General features: G+C 48.9%; 1 protein-coding gene across 1 annotated transcript in view; it reads left to right on the top strand.

Annotated features, from left to right (window-relative positions):
- Positions 1-4,872: 4,872 nt before the first annotated feature.
- CEMIP2 (cell migration inducing hyaluronidase 2) overlaps positions 4,873-20,125 on the top strand; it is a 473,131-nt gene continuing 457,878 nt past the window's right edge. Inside the window, exon 1 of the mRNA XM_069625802.1 lies at positions 4,873-5,068. The gene's annotated coding sequence lies outside the window, so the exon portion shown is untranslated. The remainder of the gene's footprint in view (positions 5,069-20,125) is intronic.

The following is a 20,125-nucleotide window of genomic DNA, read 5'->3' as shown; positions in this document are numbered from 1 at the left end:
CTCAACAGTCCGGGAGGTGGAGTGGCCGGGAACTTCCCTGAGTGTGTCCCTGCCTCGTTCATACCTACTCAAGCTTACTCCTCTTTTGAATGACTTGTCTACAAGCTTGGGGTCACACATACTCTCTCACCCTTGTCGCTATATAGAGGCCCCCTGGCCCAATCTCTCTCTTCCTCTGTGAATGGGCCGACCTCACCTCCAGCCTCTCAACCTCTTGTTCCAAACACCTCCTCCTTGGTGACTTCAACATCTACCTTGACTCCCTTAAATCATCCACCTCCCAGTTCTGCATCCTCTGTGATTCCCTCTCTCTCTATTCTCCCCTCCGGCTCGACCCACTCTGCCGGTCACACCCTGGGAATCCTCCTTTCTGCTGACATCCCTATCTCTAATCCGGTCACCACCCCCCTCTCTTGATCTGACCACTCTCTCCTTTGCTCTCACCTGGGCCCCCTTGGCCATAAATCCGAGCCACCCCAAGGACTGATGGCTTCCTTCACCATCATCTGACCAAAGCAGCGAGTGCCCGTTGCGCTTTCTCCTCCACCTTCATCCCCCCTCCCGCCTCCACCTCTGACTCTGTTCTTGCTAACCTGCACCTCTCCATCTCTAACACCCTTGACATATTTGCCCCTGGCATGAGGATCTACCTAAAATTTGCCTCCAAGAACAACAGCAAGTACGACTGTGATCTAGCATCTCTGAAACGCTAGTGCAGAGTTGCTGAACATAAGTGGCAGACCTTGGGTTTACCCTCTGACAAACTGGCCTGCTGCCTGCTCCAAAGGCAATATCGCTTCTCTATCTGCTCCAGAAGCGTGCCCACATCCAAGCCCGTATCTCTGGAGTCACTAACAACACAGCCTAACTTTTCAAAATCTGCAAGGAAATTGCCAACCCAGCTGCAGTCTCCACCTCTCTCCTCCCTTCCCAGACTCTCTGCGCCACTTTGGCCTCCCATTTCACATTAAAAAACCAGGACATCTTGTCCTCACTCTCCTCCACTCCCATCTCCACTCCTGCACCTGCCCCCCTACCTGCCTTGGCTCCTCTCCTTCCACCCCCTCACTCTCCTCCCTCCTGCCCATAGCACCGGATGTGGTCTCTAAAATGGTCTGTTCTATGAAGGTCTCCTCCAAACAAGTGCTTCTATGCTTTTCCAGAACCATTAAGAACAACATCTCCTCTCTCACCCGGCTCTTGCTGACTTCTGTAACCACTCCTTCACTAATGGTTGTTTTCCTCTATCCCTCAAGCACTGCCGGGTGCACCCTCTCTTAAAAAAGCGGTCTGCTGACCCCTCCTGTCTGGGTAACTATCGCCTTATCTCCACTATCCAGTGCTTAAAGTGGGCCGGGGCCCGCCGGGGCCGGGCCCCGGCAGTCTCCAAAAAGTGGGACTGAGCCAGGGCCCTGCCGGGGCCCCCGTCCTACCGCAACATTGGCGGGAATCGCAGGATGCATTATCCCGTCGCGGCCGCAGCCGCGACGGGAGATGCGCCTGAAATGAAGTCAGGCGAGCTGACAGAAGTGCCAGCCAGCCACAGCGACGCTGTGACTGGCTGCCACTTCAGTCAGTCATAAAAACTGCGTCTGGTGATCCCTCACGCAAGAGGTCACCAGAGGCAGTTACTGTCCCTTTGTTTCCCCAGGTCGCCGAGGCGTCTTTAACCCTCGGCGAACCTGGGGATTCCTCGACATTTTTCGAGGATTATGAAAGATGGCTTTGAAAGTACACATTTCAAGCCATCTTTTATAAAGCTTTGCCGACGGACAATTTTGTCCGTAGTCAAAGCTTTATAAAAGATGGCTTGAATTGTGTACTTTCAAAGCCATCTTTTATAAACCCGAAATGTTTAAAAAAGATGGCCTGAAAACTAGTCAAACTGAAGGGTATCCACACAAATATATATATAAATGTTATATATTTGTGTGCGTACCTTACTATGGTTTGTGTACTTTGCAAGCCATCTTGTAGAAACGTAGAAATATGTTACATATTTCTATGTTTAGAAAAGATGGCTTGCATAGTACACAAACCATAGTAAGGTACACACACAAATATATAACATGTATATATATTTGTGTGTATACCCTACAATTTGCCTACTTTTTAGGCCATGCCCCTCCCACAAGCCACGCCCCCAAATGAGGGCCACGCCTCGATTTCTTACCCCACTTAAAGCCCTGCCACTACCCCTTTCCTGGGTAAACTCTTGGAAAGTTTGGTCCTACCCCAACTGACCCTCCACACTGATCTTGTTGGTTGCCTCCAACACCATACATTTTGATTCTGGGCATCCAGAGGCACAGCAACTGCTCTCCTGAACACCCATTAAACCATGCTCCCAAATCTTGACTCCAACTCTGCCGCTGTTTTCATTCTCCTTGATCTCTCCTCCGCCTTTGGTACGGTCAACCATTCCATCCTCATAAAATGACTCTGTGAAGCCCTCGGCATCACTGACCGGGCACTGGATGACTGACCAATTTTCTCACTGACTGCCCTTCCCAGTTGGAATAGGGCCCTTTCGCTTCTACCAAATCCCTCTCTACCATTGGTGTCCCCTAGGGCTCTATCTTAATGCCATTGTTCTTCAATACCGATCTTACCCCTCTTGCTCACCTGATTTCCTCCTTCTCTCCTCATTTCTAGTGTTATGCAGATGACACACAGCTTTCCTTCAAACTTCCCTCTACTACCGCCTCTTCCTCCTCTCTGATCCCTGTCTGTCCGCCATTCAGGCCTGGTGTGCAGCCAACGATCTCTGCCTTAATGCCAGTAAGATGGAGATCCTTCGGATTAAGACACCTGTGCCATCTTTTCCTCCTACCCTCTGCCCACCCTCTTTGGGCCCTCTACCCCCATCATCCTGTGAAGTCAAAAACCTTGGGGACATCTTCAACTCCACTTCCTTTCATCCCTCACATCATGGATATTACTAAGAACTCCCACTTGCAGCTCCACCTCCTCAGAGGCATTTTTCCTTTCCTCACCTTACCCGGGAGGCTTAATGTCTCCATAGCTGTGGTCCTCTCCACATTGCACTACTGCAACAGCCTCTTTCTCAATCTCCCTTTTTCCTCCCTAAGCCCCCTCCAGCTAATCCAGAATAGGGCTGCAAGACTTATCCTTGGCCTCAAGCCCAGGGACTGTATCTCTCCAGCCCTAAAATCTCTCCACTGGCTCCCAGTGGCTGCAAGGATCAAATTCAAGACCCTCTGCAGCCTTCCGGAACCTGGAACTTCAGCTTTCCCTCCCGAAACACTCCCCTGCTAGAGCCCTACGCTCCTCTAACTCCAACTCTTTGACTGTCAAACGCTTCTCCAAGCAGAGAGTGGGGGGCAGGTCTCTCCCCTCAGCTGACACCTCCCTTTGGAACAGCCTCCCGTCCCCTCTCAGACTTGAGCTGGACCTCCTCAAGTTCCAGAAACTGATCAAAACTCTGCTGTTCTCTACCTCCTTCCCTCTTGCCCTTCCCTGCTAATCACCCACCTCCGCTGTGACTGGTGACCTGATCCTCATGAATGTCACAGGATGCCAGGCCTTTCTTTCCAGTCGATACCAGCACCCCCCCCCCTTTGGTGGCCTCTGCTTGGTAGCTCTGCATCTCACCAATAGGAGTGGCCTGCACTAGCACTTAGCCTGAGGTTCTCCCACGGCTCCCAGCACTTGCCACTCCTCGTCTCCCCCATCTCCTGCACTTCTCCTCACTGCACTTTAAAGGACCATGACTATATTTTACGGTTCTACGTTATTTTGCCGCTGGATTTTTCGTCGCAGGACTTTTCATCGTTTTTTCTGTTTTATTACCCCCCCAAACCCCCACTTTTTTTAAAATTAAATTATTCCCTTTCACCCACAAATATTTATTTAATTTTTAACCCCCCGCCCAAAAAAATCCTGCGTCAAAAGAACTGTATACCATATTTTACTGTTTTTGCTATTGTTATTTTCCCCCTGCCCCCTTCCCATTTAGCCTTGTGGTGCTATGAAACACTATTCAGTTGTATACGTGCCTAACAAATTCTCAATAAAATAAAATAGTCTTCCTGAAACTAATTATTAATACCATGTGTTAATACTACTACTAATAATGAGAACATAAACCACTCCTTTAATTAAAGAGAGTGGGAAAAGAGAATGAATAGCATTCGAACATGTTGCATTCGCTGGCCTGCAGGTGAGAGGGTGCAGGTGTTGAGTTCCTCCGCACTCCTGGGAAATGATGTTACTGAAACCCTTTCTCTATTGCTAATATCAATATTGCTGGAAGGTTTTGTGAAATGAGGAAATTCGAAATTTCCCGTACAAATGTAATAACACTGGTACAAAGTGGCAGGTGTCCAAGGATCCCAAAGATGCTTTATGTAGAAAGAAGAAGCAGATGAAGGACAGATCCAGTTCGTCAAGTCCCGGGTGCGCAGAGTCACTTCCCTCAGCAGACAGAGGGGGGCGCTGGGCACTCGCCTGGCGCAGAAGAAGCAGAGCCTGATGTTGCTGGCAGCTGAAAGAACCTCTGCTGCCCAGGCCACTCCCTTACTCCCCCTGCAGCCCTCCCTTACACGCCCACCAGAGAATCACAGCCGATGCCGCCCCCCCGCAAAGCACTCTGCCTGCTCTCCCGCACCCTCCTCCTCCTCCTGGCCTCACTTCCTCAGCTTCTGCCGGGGGTGGCAGCGGTCCGAGCTCCGGCGGAGGAAGGCAAAAAAACAAGACAATCATGCCAAAAGTGTTGGAGCCAGCTCAAAAAACACATGAGTAATTAAGAAATACTGCCACCCCCCAGGCCGGGTCGGGAGAGGGAGGGCGTCAAATCCCGGAAGGAAGCTGAGGACACCTAATGACTGGGGGAGCGCGCTCTGCAACTTCACTCTCGAGCGCGCAGGAGTTGCGTAAAAGAAGAAGCAACAGGAGACGCGGCGACAGTAGCAGCAGCAGCAGCGCTGGCCTGAGTGCAGCAGCAGCAGCAGCAGCTTCCCGGCTCCGAGTGCCATGGGCAAGGGAGCCTGTGGGAGGCCGAGACGGCGCTGAGGGCGGCTCGGGTTACAACCGCCACCAAGTGCAGGTAAGGCTGCCGCCTGCCCGGGCGTCGGTGCCCTCTCTGTCCCGCTCCCTCTGCCTGCCCCCAGTCCTACAGCTACCCCGTGCGCCCCCCCGGCAGCGTCCCCCTTTCTCTCGCATTGTTCTCGCGGGCTGGCAGCCGGCCCTGCGCCTTGTTATGGCCCTCCCCGCTCTCGTGCACGATCTGTTTCAGAGAAGCTGCTGCTCTGCCGGGGACGTGGTGCGGGCAGAACAATGCTGCTGCAGGGGGGAGACCCCTGCCCCTCTCAAATCTCACATGGGGGAGAACCGGTGGGCTGCGTGTGAGCAGCGTGTCCGGGGTTTTCGGCCGCATTTTTGCCTGCATGTTGGGGTGTCTGGAGCATCCTCCACAGGTCCGTGTAATGATTTCCAGCGCGTGCACAGTATCGCTTCCCCCTGAGTTGCCACGGTGAGGAAGAAGCCAGCAGCTTCTTGGCACTTCATGCTCTGCTTTTGGACAGTCTACTGTTGCTAGGGGTAATGCGAATCTTTCATATGTTTAGACTGCAAGGCTGCTTTCAAAACTCGTGCGTTGGCCTCCAAGTTATTTTACATCGTAATGTAATTTTTGAACGTGATACAGTTCCTTTTAAGGTCATGACACAAAACGCTTCCCTGTGCTTTAAGTGAGTGATCCGTTTACTGCTCATAATTCAGAAAGACAGCCCCCATTTCCATATTGTGATGCAAGTAGTGTTTGTGTATGAGGTGGATTTATCCTAACGTGTGTGTATGTACACCTACCCATCTGGTGGTCAAACAATCGAGTATTTTAGCCATTACAGTGCACTATGTATTTGTTTACTCCACTATTGCAACTTTCAGGGATCATCTGGCTGCCAGACGTGAATGGCTGTTGCAGTGCCCAGCGTGATGGCACTTTAAGGCGCTTGGGCTACAACACCTGTGAAAGGAGGGCGCTGGTGGCTGGCGCCTTTCATAGCTGGACGAGCTGTCTGGCTGCTGGCGAAGTGACAGAGAGGCTGCTCCGTGAAAGTAGCCTTATCTCGAGCCCCTCCACCTCAAATAACTTGAACAGTAGCGATGATGGAGAGACATAGTACCAGAGCAAGCAACGGCGAGCCATGCTGGTCTTGATGGCTAAGCCAAGTGTGTTTATTTCACTGATCTCAAAACACATACATGCCGCCATACTAATGACACGCGTGGATCTCGCAGGTCCCCAGTGGCGTGCGCCACTGGTATAGCCAGTGCTGGCTATACCTTTCGCCATGAATGCAGTTGACACATCCAATGCCTTTTGTTCATATTGTGAAGATATGTACCACCCATGTTTTGGGGGGTCTACTAGCTGGACTGGTGGCCGCATGGTCTCCATTTCAAGGGCATCAACAATATCACTTTTTCCAATATAGCGCTGTATGCCGGATTCCTTCCGTTTCTCAGCACTGCAATTTGATGGATGTATTATGTTAGTACCTATTTTAAGGGAGAGTATGTTATCCACCTTGGAAGGATGAAAGGCTGAGAACGTCCTGCAGGGATTCAAACTTGGGAACTGTAGGTGTGCTTCTTGTCTGAAGTGGGTGCTTAAATGAGCTGCCTGGTGGAAAACATCTGCTGGGTCACTTGCTGGTATCACATAAACCCCTTGGGGTAACTAGAGGAAGTGCCAAACATTCCCCCTTTACATGATTCAAGCCCCGTACAGGGCAGCTTGGGTATTGGGACCTCCTTCAACACTGTATTTAGAGGGTACCAAAAAATGGGAAACAGCACCGCTAAATCTGCAAGCGCACGAGGCTCTGGCTAGCCCCATCATGGAGGTGCAGGAAAAAGGGTTGGGATTGCTTAATGGGAGCAAAAGCAGCAGCAGCTCAATTGCCTTGACGTTGAAATGTTATTGGGTTTATGCAGTTTACCCCTTCCCTTTGCATGGTGTCCAGGCGCCCTAATGGTTCGGAAAGAGAGGGGGCAGATTAGATTAGTGGGAGGGAGGTAAAATGCAAAATATCTCTGCTGCTGTGTAAGGACCCCATACCCTATGTGCAGGTATCCTACTAGGTGTCCTGTGTCAAAAACAAAGGGATTTGTGCCCCGCGGGGCGGCTTGCATGCCTCTGGTGCAAGGATCCAGTGGCCGAGACTGTGGCATGTCAGTCAATTGTAGAGGTGCAGCTTTCTGTTTTGATTTTTGCGTTTGCCTTTTATTTGGGTTTTATATAGCGCTTTAAGCCAAAGCACTGTACATGAGGTCATATAAACGGTACAATACAAGTGAGAATTAACAAAAGCAGTCTGTCGTGTTAACCAGAGTGAAGTAGATAAGACTTCAAGGAGTCATGAAATAAAGAATAGACTGGGATCTAGCGAGCAGAAAGAGGGGGGGGGGCGTTCCAATGCAAAGGAGAAGGAGTTAACGAAAATGTGACTGAGCACATGGAGGACGAGGGACAAGGAGACATTGAGAACAGGAACGAAGAGAGCAAGAAGGGTTATAAACTGAAACCAAAGAAGAAAGATAATCGGGTGCATGGTAGACCATGAAGGGATTTGCAGACGGGACAAAGAAAGTTACATTTAAGTCTGGACTGAAATTGGAGCCGGCCAGGAGTAGAGAAGAAGAAATGGAGTTACAAAGAGCAAGAAGAAAAAGTAGATGGATAGAAGCATAGAAAACAGATTCCACAGGAGCAAGACGGGTAAGAGGAAGACCAAAGGGAGCACATTGGGGAAGATGGTTTAGTAGCATCAAAAGTCAAGAAAGCACAGGCTTTCCAAATATTATACAAGTGATATCGACGGGCCCGGGAGGGTAAACATTTTTTGATAATTAAAGAATAAATCAGTATCTAAATAGAGTCCCAGATTACGAGCTGTGGAAGAAATGGGAAGCTGGGAGGGAAAAAACAAAACAAGAGGGAGGAAGAGTAGATGGAATAGTGTTGGCACGAAAGAAAAGTACCTCTGTTTTGGCAGCGTTGTGAGCCAACATCCAAGATTTGATGGCCAATAGACAGGTAGAGGGTTTATTGTGGACTTCAGGAGCAAAAGATGAGAGGCACAGAAAAGGCAGAGTATCATCCGCATAGAAGTGATGGGATAGACCAAAGGAGGAGCTTCAGCCGTTGGGGAGGCATAAAGAGTGAAAAGATGTCTGTTGGGAGGGTTATTCGGTCGTTGTGTATGGGTGGCTTAAATGGTATGGATAGGTTTAGGACGTTAGTCGATGGTCTAGTGGGCAACTTGGAGCATATGTCGATGTGGCCATGTCAATGTCTCGTTAGTTGTGCCCTTTAAGTCAAGTACTTGTGTGGAGATGTCACGAGATACCCTGCAGTGGGGTGGTAGTGGGAAGTGTGCAGCGACTGCTCTTTTATTCGAGTCAGGAAAGAAATGGAAGTCATAGGAAGCATGCAGCAGTGGGTACCAAGTAGACCGTGTCTGAGCCTGATTCCTGACGGGGGCTCAAATTAGAGGTTCCAGAGAGGGCAGAGTTCTACTGGGGCCCCTAGGAACCAGTTTGCATGCCACAAGGGTAAGGTGCGATGACTAAGTGCTAGTCACGTGCATATCTCAAATAGATACATTGTTCTCTGTGTGCAGCAAGGATCGGGGAATTCCAGATAGGGGTGGGGGATGCGGGCAATCGGGAAGCTCCACTCTTTACCATAAGGGTGATGGGAGCCATGAACATTTGGTTCAGGGAAGGGGCTCGCTGAGCGATATTGATACATGCCGATCGGTAGGGACAGGACGTGTGTGGGATAAGCTCCAAGGTGTTTTTAGCATGTAATGGGTTATGGATTGGGACATTGCTGGATATACTCTGAGCTGCTGGATACGCCTGCTGTATCTTGTTGATGCCGGGTCAGTGGCTGTGGTCATTGCATGTGGTGTGGTGAGATATGGTTCTGGTGTGCATCTGAAAGGTTTTTAGTGGTCGCAATGCATGAGGCCAGCAGGGAGTACACATCACACTTGCCTTTGCCAAGCAGAACATCCACAGTGTGAATGTCAGGCTGCATACAGCACAGTGTGAGTAGCAGGGTGCAGATCTCGCAGACCACAATGTCTATAGCATGCGTATGCGCCATTACATGGTTATCGATTCGCAGATGAGACGGCATAAGATGACTGGAACTGCTTTTATTGAGGACGAATTTATTTGTTTGTTTTTGAATAGCGTGCAACGGCCCCGAGGCATTGTGGCGCTTGTTACGGGAAAGGACTGACTTACAGAACATACAAAAGCATTTGACATCATGCACGTGCAGCGTTTACTGGTATTCCGTGGCCTTACTGAGGCACTTGAGGCTGCACGCAGTGGAGTAACTTTGCTGAAAATGTTGGGGGGGACACGACATCTGAAGAAAAGGTGCCCCAGCCAAATGAATGGGGACAAAATGGTGTGCCATGAAAGTTGGGGGGGGGACAAACACCCCCCCCCCCTAAAATTACGCCCATGCACGTGGCTTGTGGTGGCATGCCATGCATCGCTGGGTCTCGCATTTGGCGGCTACTGCAGGCATATGTGCCACTGACTGGCATTTGATGCCCTTTGAGACTGCTCATGGAATGCAATTGCATTACGTGGCTCGCACATGCAGTGGGAAGTGGTTGTGTCTCGTGCTGCTTCTGCCGCCTGGGCAGCCTCTCCACACTTGATCCTGTGTGAGAAGGTGGAGGGGAGGCTATTGGGAAGAGAGCGGGGGGCACAGGTGAAGCGTTGATGAGGGCAGATTGGAAGAACCCACGTTCTATGTGAGTTGAGGTGGGGGGCACTTGGAGTATAGTTACCAAGAAGGTAGCTCGAAGTGTATTTTTATTTATTTTTTTTCTGCTTATTTTATAAAACTAATGTAGTCTGCCCGAAGAGTGAAAATGCAGCAAGAGTTGTTGTAGCTGGTGGGAGAGGCGTCGAATTTGGCTGGTGTCATTCCATGGTGCCGAGGGGGGTAAAAGCTGGTGTAACTGTGGCTAGTTGGTGTGAGTGGTTTGGTGGCGTGACGGGCTAGTCGGTGTTTAGTAGAAGGAAAAAAGGTTAGCAGATGGCGCTATCAATCATGCAAATGATAGCCTGGCATAGCAGGTTATGAAGGTTCCTCGCCTGTACCTGCCACTGGTGTCTACTGATGGCCCATATTCACACTCTGCCCCCTGCATTGACTGGGTATGGGGCTGGCTGGGAACTCCACCCGTTGCTCCAAGTGACATGCTAAGGGTTCTGGGAGGCAAGAACGTTTTGATTCAGTGATGAACTTCCTGCGAGATGGCAACCAGTGACGCTCATTTCACCTTCCTTGGTTGGCAGCGTCAGAACCATCCCAAACCTCGCTCTTACGCTCATGGTTTGTGCGCATCGAGGCCTGTCCTTCAGGCAAAGGGCAGTGTTTGTAAATCGATCGAGACAGGGGCCAGAATCCCTGGTATTCCTCCTCCTCTGATGGGCCTCACAGGTCTCCAAACCCCTCACATTGGTGCACACAGTAACCGGCCAGGTTTCAGATTGATGCTGACAACCTGCAGGGGATGTTTCACAGGGAGATCAGTGAACTTAGCAGAAAAGGTGGAATGAGGGTTCCTCCAAGTGCTCCATCATGTGGTCTTCAGTGGAGGGAGGGATGGGGGTGGGGGAGACATTTGTGGTATCGCTTGCCTGGAGAGCAAAATATTGACACTATGGCAGACCGTGCCGCACAAATATGGGGGTGTGGGTGGTCTGCTGCCTTGCAGGCCATCCTACAGGACTGCTGAGGCTACCCGTTTATATTTGTGTGCACTGTGCAGACGGTGGCAGGGAAGTTGGCCTTTATCCTAGGTGCCAGAATATGGCAGAGTCTGTGGCAGTGTGCATCCTCCCTCAGTGTTTTCCTAGTTCATCATTATTAAAAAGTTATTTTGGGGGCGTTGAGGAGGGGGCGTCTTTTCTAGGGAATGATGGAGATGTGTGCGCGGGTGTGGTGGCACAGAGCCCAAGCTACATAAGAGACAGAGCGTGCCTCGCAGGACTTGCCTGAACAAGATGTCAACCGTCCTAACACCGGCTGTCACCGGGTCAGTATGGAATCGCCTCACCCACAAACATATACTTGCATTACAAAAGGGGAGGGGGAACTTTCGTTCTGGCATAAGACCCTGGCCGGCTCTGTGGATTGGGCACTTCATGACTGATTTGGTAACATTTCTGGGATAATGCATCGTTTTAAAGCTAGTTCACAAAACAACTGAATGGCGATGTTTTGGCCATTTAGGCCCATTTTTGGGTTCAAATAATCCTAAAAAGGCTTCGAATCGTGACTTTGTTTCTAGGAAGATCCTCAGTTCCGTTGAGCTCGGTGTGATTTTGTTGGACTTTTGTACTCTCCCACTAAACAACATCACACCATGTATGTGCTTTACCTTGTCCCTCCACATGTGAAGTGAATATGGTTTGCGTTTTCTGACTGTCGGTCAAATTCCCTGCAGTTTGCTTGACCCGTTTGGAGGACTTTGATATATAACTTTTCCCTCCTTATTAATTGTGTATTCCAGACTTCTTCACATTTCACTTGTACTGTTATTTTATAGAGTTTAAAGTGCCCCCCCCCAAATCTGAATGTTTTGCTTCCTGACGCCCACTCCACTCTATGCACCCTATTCTCTGTTGCTTCTTTCTGGTACTAGTCTTTTCTTCTGGTGCATCAGTTGGCTTACCTTCTAGCCTTGGTCTTAGTGCATCTCCTGCTCTGGCCCCTTTTTTGATTCACTGCTTGTCTTTTTAAGCTTCATATTTGTTGTTCTTTCTCAGCCTCCACTATATCGCTGCTTCTAGTTGGTCCTGTCTGGCTTAGTCGTGTTCCTGTTGAGGCCGTCCTCTCAGACTTGGGTCTCCATATGCAACTAACTGTACCATTTGGTGTTCTTCTGGCTGGGCCAACAGTGATGGTTCTTACTGTATGTTCTCTCCCTTTTCATACGGGACGAGTGGGACTGCTTCAGTTTTTTTCTGTGCCTCTCAATATTCTCTCCCTTGCTCATGTGTCTCCATCTACTTTATCTCTACCTGCCGCGTGATGTTAAACCGTCTCGGCCACCAATATTTCTGCCTCCACTGTGCATCTGACTTTGCACGTCTGCTCTCCAGTGGGGGGGGGGGGGTTCAGAGATCTTCTTGTACTTCCTAACTAGGAATCTTGCTGTAGAGCCTAGCGGAGCACAAAGTGTTCTGGAGCAGCTGGAGGGTCCTCTGAGTTCTTGATCTCCCTTTGTCTCCTACGAGATGTTTAGGGGAGGCATCTCGCTTCCCTCGCTGCATCTCCTGGCCTTCCTTCACTGGCGGTAGATGTAAGGCAAGACTGTATCTTCAGCCAGGGTCCAAGGTTGATTTCTGTCTGATGATTTGCCAAAAGAGAAGCTCAACCCTCTTTTGAAGTCAAGTGGGCCACAATGATAGGTGTAGGCTAAGCCTACCTTAATTAACCAATCTTGCGGTCCCTACCAACAATCTTGTGTATGTGTGAGGTCATAACCAGAGTGCTTTTCAACAGGAAAGGCAAAGGGGTGAACACAGTGTGCCCCTGAACTAAAATGTCAGAAGCATTCAACAGAGCGCTCTGGCCACACTCCCTTGTGATACTAAGTCCAACCCATCTTCCTGTCTGTTGTGTTCAGAGAGTCTCTCTGATTTACTGTCCCCTTAATGTGGTCCCTGTTAAAGCAGCATGTCGCCCTTCAAGCTGTGGTGAGGCCAGACTCTCTGGCTCCTGCAAACCACATTCTTGTACCTTCTGAATGGGATCCCCACCTAGTGGGGTGGCTTAATGTAAACGGCAGTCCCAGACATGACGGCTCCCTGTCATTGATACTGTGTGTGGGAGCTGACTTCGGTTGACAGTTACATTTGAAAGGTTGTTGGGGTTCCAATTTGCTTTAACTTCTGTAGCCAGGCCCCGTGTGGGCCTATTTGAAGTATATTCTGTTGGTATGTAACGCTGCCACCAGCTGTATGGTCTAACTAAAGAGCAAGGTGGATCCATGTAGCCTTTGTTAGTTAATCAGGCTGCCCATGGCAGGAGGAAGGTTGGTCCCTTCCCCCTTCTGGAGAAGACTTAGTGCACTCCTGGTTGTCGCATTCCACCTAAATATGACATGGTGAACTGGGTCTGTAGGCTCTGTCCACCCAGAGGGTGATGTTCTCCTTCTAGCACACGTTCATGCCACATCAATCATCTGGGAGCCTGACTGGATTAGGTGTGCATGGTTGAATCTCTCTGGTAAATACAAAAATGTTGCAGCAGGGAATTATGGTATCTGTAGTTTAGAGCCAGCCAGAATCCAACTCTTTCCCCCCCCCCCCCATTTTGAGAAAATCATCCATGAAGAACCTAAAACATTGAGTCCTGATACAAAATCTTCAAAGGTTCGCACAAATTGTTTTGCATTTAAACGTATAACGTGACATCTAGATTCCTGAAAATTACAGATTGCTCCAGCTGAAAGTGGAAGGATTAGCAGGCCTGCTCTATTGAGGTACTCTGAAGAAATAAGCTGCATGGAGCTCGGTTTGCACAGGCTTTCCAAAAATGAAGCCAGAACAATAGCCCATTCACTGCCTGCTTCACTGATACTCCTCCATGTTCGTCCCCCCGCCCGCCCCCCGCACCTCAATACTTTTTGGACTCCATGTTCTTTTCCTCATAGCGCTTCGTCTAGGAGCTGAAGCAGCTGCCAGTTAGCGCGAGTGCCAAGTAAAAACAAGAAACGCAAATCACTCCTTTTTAAAGTAGACCAACATCAAACCTGTTAACTGCCGCTTTTGAAACTCAAGAACTTTTGAGTTTTAACTCATGGCGGTGCTCATTTTAGGCACTACGAACACCTTTCAATCCCAATACATTGCTAAGATAGTCAAGGGGCATGCAATACATGGGGTGATTGGTTAAACACGGCTTTGAGTTGGCATCAACGTTTACCCACCGCTTCTATCACCCAAATGTATTCTATCTTCCGCAACATACAGTGAAGTATTTAATGAATAAAGGCAGAGGGACTCTTGGTGCCTGCAATTAATGCTCTGCAATTGTCTTTTTGAGTACTTGGACACCTGTATGCTGGACGAGTACAGCTGCACGTGTCCAGGCACATGAAGCTCAGCTTAAGTTAGAGATGTGTTGGCTATCGTGCTGATGGGGAGGAAACCAACACAAATGGGACATTAAGAAGAAGGAAACACGTCCTTGAAGATGAGCCCTAACTAGGAGAGACTGCTCCATTGCGTGTTATATCTCAGTAACCCCACCATCTAGGTCAGATAAAAGATGAAGACTCTGGGTATCACCCTGGAGGCATCCCTAAACGTTGAGTCTCATGTGAGCAATATGAACAGAAGTTGCCAATACTATCTACGTCTGCTCAATCATATCAGACCATTTCTGAACGAAAGTTGCAGTGCTACGATAGCTAGGACTACTATTCTATATAGGTTGGACTATGGGAATGCACTAATGTTGGGAGCCCAGAAAGGGTGTAGGGCAAGATATCAGATTATTCAGAACAGTGCAGTGAGAACTGTTAGGTCGAAAACCAGAAAGGAGCATAGTACCTCAGATAGAAGAGCCCTGCACTGGCTGACAATCGAGGAACGGATTACGTTCAAGGCTATGACCATAGTCCGCCGATGTCTCCATGGTATGTCCCGTCTACCTGAAGGAACACATATATCTCACTACATACCTGGCCGTTCGTTGAGACCTGAATCTAAGTGTCAGATCGTTTGCCCAGCGTTCAAACGCTCAAATGGGCTAGGTAGATCATTCCTAGTAAAAGCTGCCCAAGCATGGAACGGACTGCTGAGGGCAATCAGATTAGAGAGTAACTATTTAGCTTTTACGAAAGCCCTGAAGACCACTCAGTTTTCCAGGAGGATCAAATGACACCCAGCTGTCTCGTATTGTTATGTGGATCCTTGTCTATATGTATGCGCCCTGATGCCTGCAGGCTTTGGCGCAATAGAAATGCATAAATAAATAACTTCCTCATGAACGAGGAGTTTTAAATGCCAATCCTGGCATCTCCTACTGAACGCCTTCCATGATGGCCGTCGGATTTATATGTTTGTCCTGTGCCTCTCTGGTCTTGACATGGACTGAGAAACATTTTAAGCCCCTGTGTCAAAAGGCCGTGTTTGTGTGCACATAATAATGCATTAAACAGAGCAGTGAATCCATATACACAAGGAAGGTAACCAGGATCATAGCCACCCCCGCCACGCCAGCTCGGGGGAGTCTTTTCAAGTGCTCCCCCTGAGCTGGCGTAGTGGGAGAAGGCGCGGCAGGTGCCCTTTTGTTATTGAATCCGCCTGCAGCGTGCATTTAATAACAATAGGGTGCTGATTCTTTGGGGAAAAAAAACGATTAGAAAATTGGTTCCACCCTCCGCGCCACCCATTGTCCAAGGGTTTGGGGGTGCGCAGGGAGCACAACCAACCTGCACGCTGCCGCAGCTAAAGCCGGCACTGACCCAGATAGGTGTTGGAGGATCTGGTTAGCAACGGTGCCAGCCATGACGCGGATCTACTGCGTTCACTTCCCAAATCTACTCCTGCTTGTGAGTTACTGACGCCACTGTGTCCCTTTAAACAAGGTCAGGCGCTACTAAATCCGTTCTGTGACAAGTATTCCCAGCAAAATTATGTAAAGAAATCCACACAGGACACCATGATGATTTCAGGTTTCTTTTACACTGCGAAACAGGTGCCTAACAACATTAAAAACAGCATAGTCATTGTGATGATACCAATGAATAGCCACAGAATCGTAATCTCAATGTGATACAAAAGGGGGGGGTTGAAAAAAAGGGGGCGGTTCTCGCGCATTTGGGTCATAGGTCAATTCGTTCTGCGTTTGTCGAGTGCATTCCGAGTTTACCGAGGCATGCTCTTCGGATAGGCTTTCCTGCCAGGCAACAGCCCAGGTCCATGAAGGCTGCAGGCGCCCTGGCCAGGTAAGGGAGAGCAGGCAGCGTTAGCACATTAGTCCGAAAAGTCAAGAGCACGTGGGGCACCCAGCAGCTCATCTTCCCAAGTCTTTTGATTGCTATGGGGGTGGGGGTTGCTCCCCTGACTCTGGACACCTCTAATTACGCGCATGCTGAAAAAAAAATATAAGAATGACGTCATAGCGTCCTGAGCCGTGTATAACAATGAGTCAGTAAAGTGCTTGTATGGGCCATTCTTTTTCAGTCCTTGGAGGAGAAATGTAAGCTAACCACATTGCACATTCATTATTTTAGTGCAATGTGGAGCATGCCTTCTGCACAATAAAAAATGGCCCACACAGTGGCCAGGACAACCGGCCCACATTTTTTGCAACTTTTTCCAGGAATTGGCTGAACGCCCCACTGGCCAGTCCAAGCCTGTGTCTCTGTTGTGTGTTGGTGTGCAGTGTGTTGGTGTGCAGTGTGTTGGTGTATCTGTCTGTCCCTTTGCCCCTGGTTTACGTCTCTGCTTCCATTGTCTCTTCTCGCCTGGTCTTCCGTCTGCCACTCTGCCGTTGATGGGTCTCCATCACAAGCATGTATCCAGCTCTGCCACCAGTATGTCTTACTTTGCCTCTGCTACTCTGTCCATGGTTGTTGCTTATCTTTAGTGGCGCTCTGTCTTTGCCAGTGCCTTAAGTGGCACTGGAAAATGAGCTGGCGGTGTGGCCTAATGGCGCAGGTTAATGCGCTACAGGCAGCCCTCCCTGGGAGCAGATGGTGCTGATCTGTGCATTTATTTACTAATGGCTTGACTTTCGGTGGACAGCGCCTCGCCTTTTCAGCATTGTGGTGGCACTGCCCCTTGCCAGGCATCATGTCTGGTGAGGGACAGCAGTACCATTAAGGCTTAAAAAGGTGAGGCCGCTGGAAGCCGAATCCTTTTTTCCTAAAGCCTGACACTCCTGTGAATGAGCGGGAGCGGCAGACTTTAGAAAAACAAGACCTTGGCTTCCAGCGCCCTCCCCTTTTCTGTAATACTGATGGCGCCAGCCGCAGGCATCTCTTAATTGCAGGCATGCCTTTCATGTGTCAATGCCAGCATTATGGATTAAAGGCATTTTTTTCTGAAGCCTGAAGCTCTTGCGCATAAGCGAGAGCTTCAGGCTTTCGAAAAAAGGCCTTGTCCTCTAGCGGCCAGGGCTCCCAGCGGACATTAGTGAGCCCCGGCAGGGCCCCGCCTCAGAATGAAATTTCTGAGCCTGCTGGGGGGGTGGTGGGGCTCAGCCCAAGCTATCCCCAGCCCACTTAAAGCCCTGATGTTTGCTTGCAGTTTTTTTTCATTACGTTGACTGGCCTCTATGCTTTCTCGCTCTCTTGTCTCCGATCCCAATAGTCCTTGTCTTTTGCCCTTCACCATCTTACCTCTGGCTGTCTTCCACCTCTAGCGGTCTCTCTACTATTAATGTTTAGTTTTTGCCGCTTGGACTGTTGACGTTTATGCTAGGAGATTGACTGGATTACATCCTCTGAGTACCCTCTACTAGCAAAATTAAGAATGTTGTAGGCTGCATGCTCCAGGGGAGGAAGCGAGCAGGGTGTGTCTAAATGCTTGAGGTGTGCCACAGCTGTGATGTCATTTTCTGCAGTTTCCAGTTCAGCTTCAAAATACCTGACTGGTGATTGGAGTACTTGGGTATTTTGTGGTAATCCCTGGCAATTGTGTGATTACCTACTCTTGTGATAGCATACTTGGCATACACTAGCAATTACTGTCATATGATGAGCACAATAGCAAATCATTGTAGTACCTAGGCATTCGATGGCACATTTTACATGTGTTTACATTGCTAATGCAAAAGCAAAACTATTGACTTTGTCAATGCTTTTCTCTGGTTGCAGTCTCTCCTTCAACCTGTTCTTTCGTCTCTGCTTCCTTGCTGCTCCCACTTTATTAACTTTTCTCTCTTGGGTTAAATTCTTCCTCTCCCTAAGATCACTTTCTGTTCCTCTGGTTGGCTTTCACCCTATCTGCCCCTACCCACCTTTGGAAAAATCCTCGTATTGTGGTTCTTCGTTACATTCTTCTGTGGGTTGGGCCCAAACACCTCAAACTGGCTTAGTTTAGGGCACACGTCGAGGGTGCACGCGGGTGGATGGGGTCCATCCACTTTTTTTCAGAGGGCTGACGGCTGTCCCCCAGGGTATTTTAGAGGCGGTGTGTAAAATGAGAAACATTTGACTGCTTTTTTGGAATTTGTGAATTGATGCCAACCTCGGGACTCGAACTGCAGTTCGCAGGCCAGCCACTTCACCACTGGACCATATAACTTGATGGACAGTGGCTGACAATTAAAGTTGAAATGCCACATTTCAGGACTGCAGGTTCCAGGGAATGTATTCTTGGAGTTTAAAACATGCACACCGTGTCACGTTTTCAAAACCCTACTAGAAGAAGAACGTGTTTGTTGATTTTATGAAAGGTAAATGGCTATTGGCCTTGGGCTATTTGTAAGTGTATGTAAAGCCTATTGAATGAAATGTGCATATTTTACATTGACATGCTAATTTCTGGTGATGCCCGACCAATTGCGTATTTTAAGGCGTCCCACACTTTTCTTTTTTCTTAGGATGACCACTGGCTTAGTTGAACGCCCGTTTAATGACTTATTGATGCCAACCCCCCCCCCCCCCCACCCCCCCCAAGAGAAGATAACATCAGCAGGGCCCCCACACTTGCGTCTGGCTGGATGCTCCACCTGACAGGAAAAGATGGTTACAGATAAAGACGAACCGTCATCTGTGGCCGTTCTTAGAAGCATGTTGAAGTAAACACGTTGCACCGTTTCCTGGCAGAAACTCAGCCCTTGCCCCGCGAATTCGGAATTACTTTTTGAAGGAAAAAAAATCGCTGCCAGTTTTCAAACATGCATGCCAGCTCTTCAGTTAAATTGTCATTTGTGTGGTTTTAATCAACCAAAGTACAATAATGGCAGATTACAGCCGTTTAGTATTAGTAACCATTTTATAATATGAAATTCTTTGTAACCTCATTTTAAACAGGCTATAGTGCTAAATCGTCGCGTGAAAGCAAGGCACAGTGTTTTTACACCTTGATTCACACCCCAGACCCATTTTGGTGCAGTTAAGGTGTAGCAGGGGCAGGCAGAAGAGATGAGCTGTCCACTCTGCATTCCTCCTCTATCGTTGCACTGTGCACCTGCATGACAATTTCACGCAAGCCTTCATTTAATGCATCCACCTCGGTTTTGCACCTGGTCAAGAGCACGAGGCCTCGTAGGAATACATTACTAAACACTGCCTTCCAAGTGTATTTGCGGGCAACATTTTACCCTTTTCAGGAGACTGCGAAGAAAAAAAATAGCTAAATGCAAGTTCACCTCACTCTTACGCTTTTCTTCTCCCCTCTGCCTCGTGGTGAAGGTTTACAATTTTATGCAGACGACCCACCGCACAGAAGTGTATGCAAAATTTGACTTAAAAAGGATATATATACATATTTCTTATGTCTGAATTGATTATCTGTTTACTCGATATAACATAGAGGCACAAAGGCGTTTTATTTTGTACTTGAAGTTTGGAGTATCAGTGCTGGCCTGTAGTTTGCTCACGACCAGTGGCAGCCGGACTGTCAATGACATGGCTTCGTTTTTTACATTTGTCAAAACTGATCATCTGTTCGCTGTGCAGGGACCTACTGCACCAATCGGAGAGTAGACGATAATGCAACTATCCTGCATTAGGAGCTGATGGGGAAATCGTGCCCTGCCTTGCCTGGCTTTAATGATGGGCGCCTGTGAATGGGTTTATTTTCCCACTAGGGAAGAATTGCCACCTGGCAATGGCATGAAAGCCCTCGCTTTTTCATAAATAATACAGGTAACGTCATCTCTGAAAGGGAAATCTGCTAATCGGGTTCCCCTTTCATATGCTCCATGCCCAAAGCACATTGTGTTCTTGTGGCTTTCTGCACGAGTATCCTGAATCTCAGCGCCTGGTCTACCAGTGGCACAGAGCAGGTTCAGGGGCCACAGGTGCCCTCTTTACAGCGGCAGTGACAGCCACGCCTCTGCAGTGCAGGGGCTGCATTTAAAATATGCACC

Source organism: Ambystoma mexicanum, chromosome 6p, assembly GCF_040938575.1.
Source record: "Ambystoma mexicanum isolate Mex_15411 chromosome 6p, UKY_AmexF1_1, whole genome shotgun sequence".
Taxonomy (NCBI): Eukaryota; Metazoa; Chordata; class Amphibia; order Caudata; family Ambystomatidae; genus Ambystoma; species Ambystoma mexicanum.
This window is presented reverse-complemented; position numbering and strand designations above follow the sequence as displayed.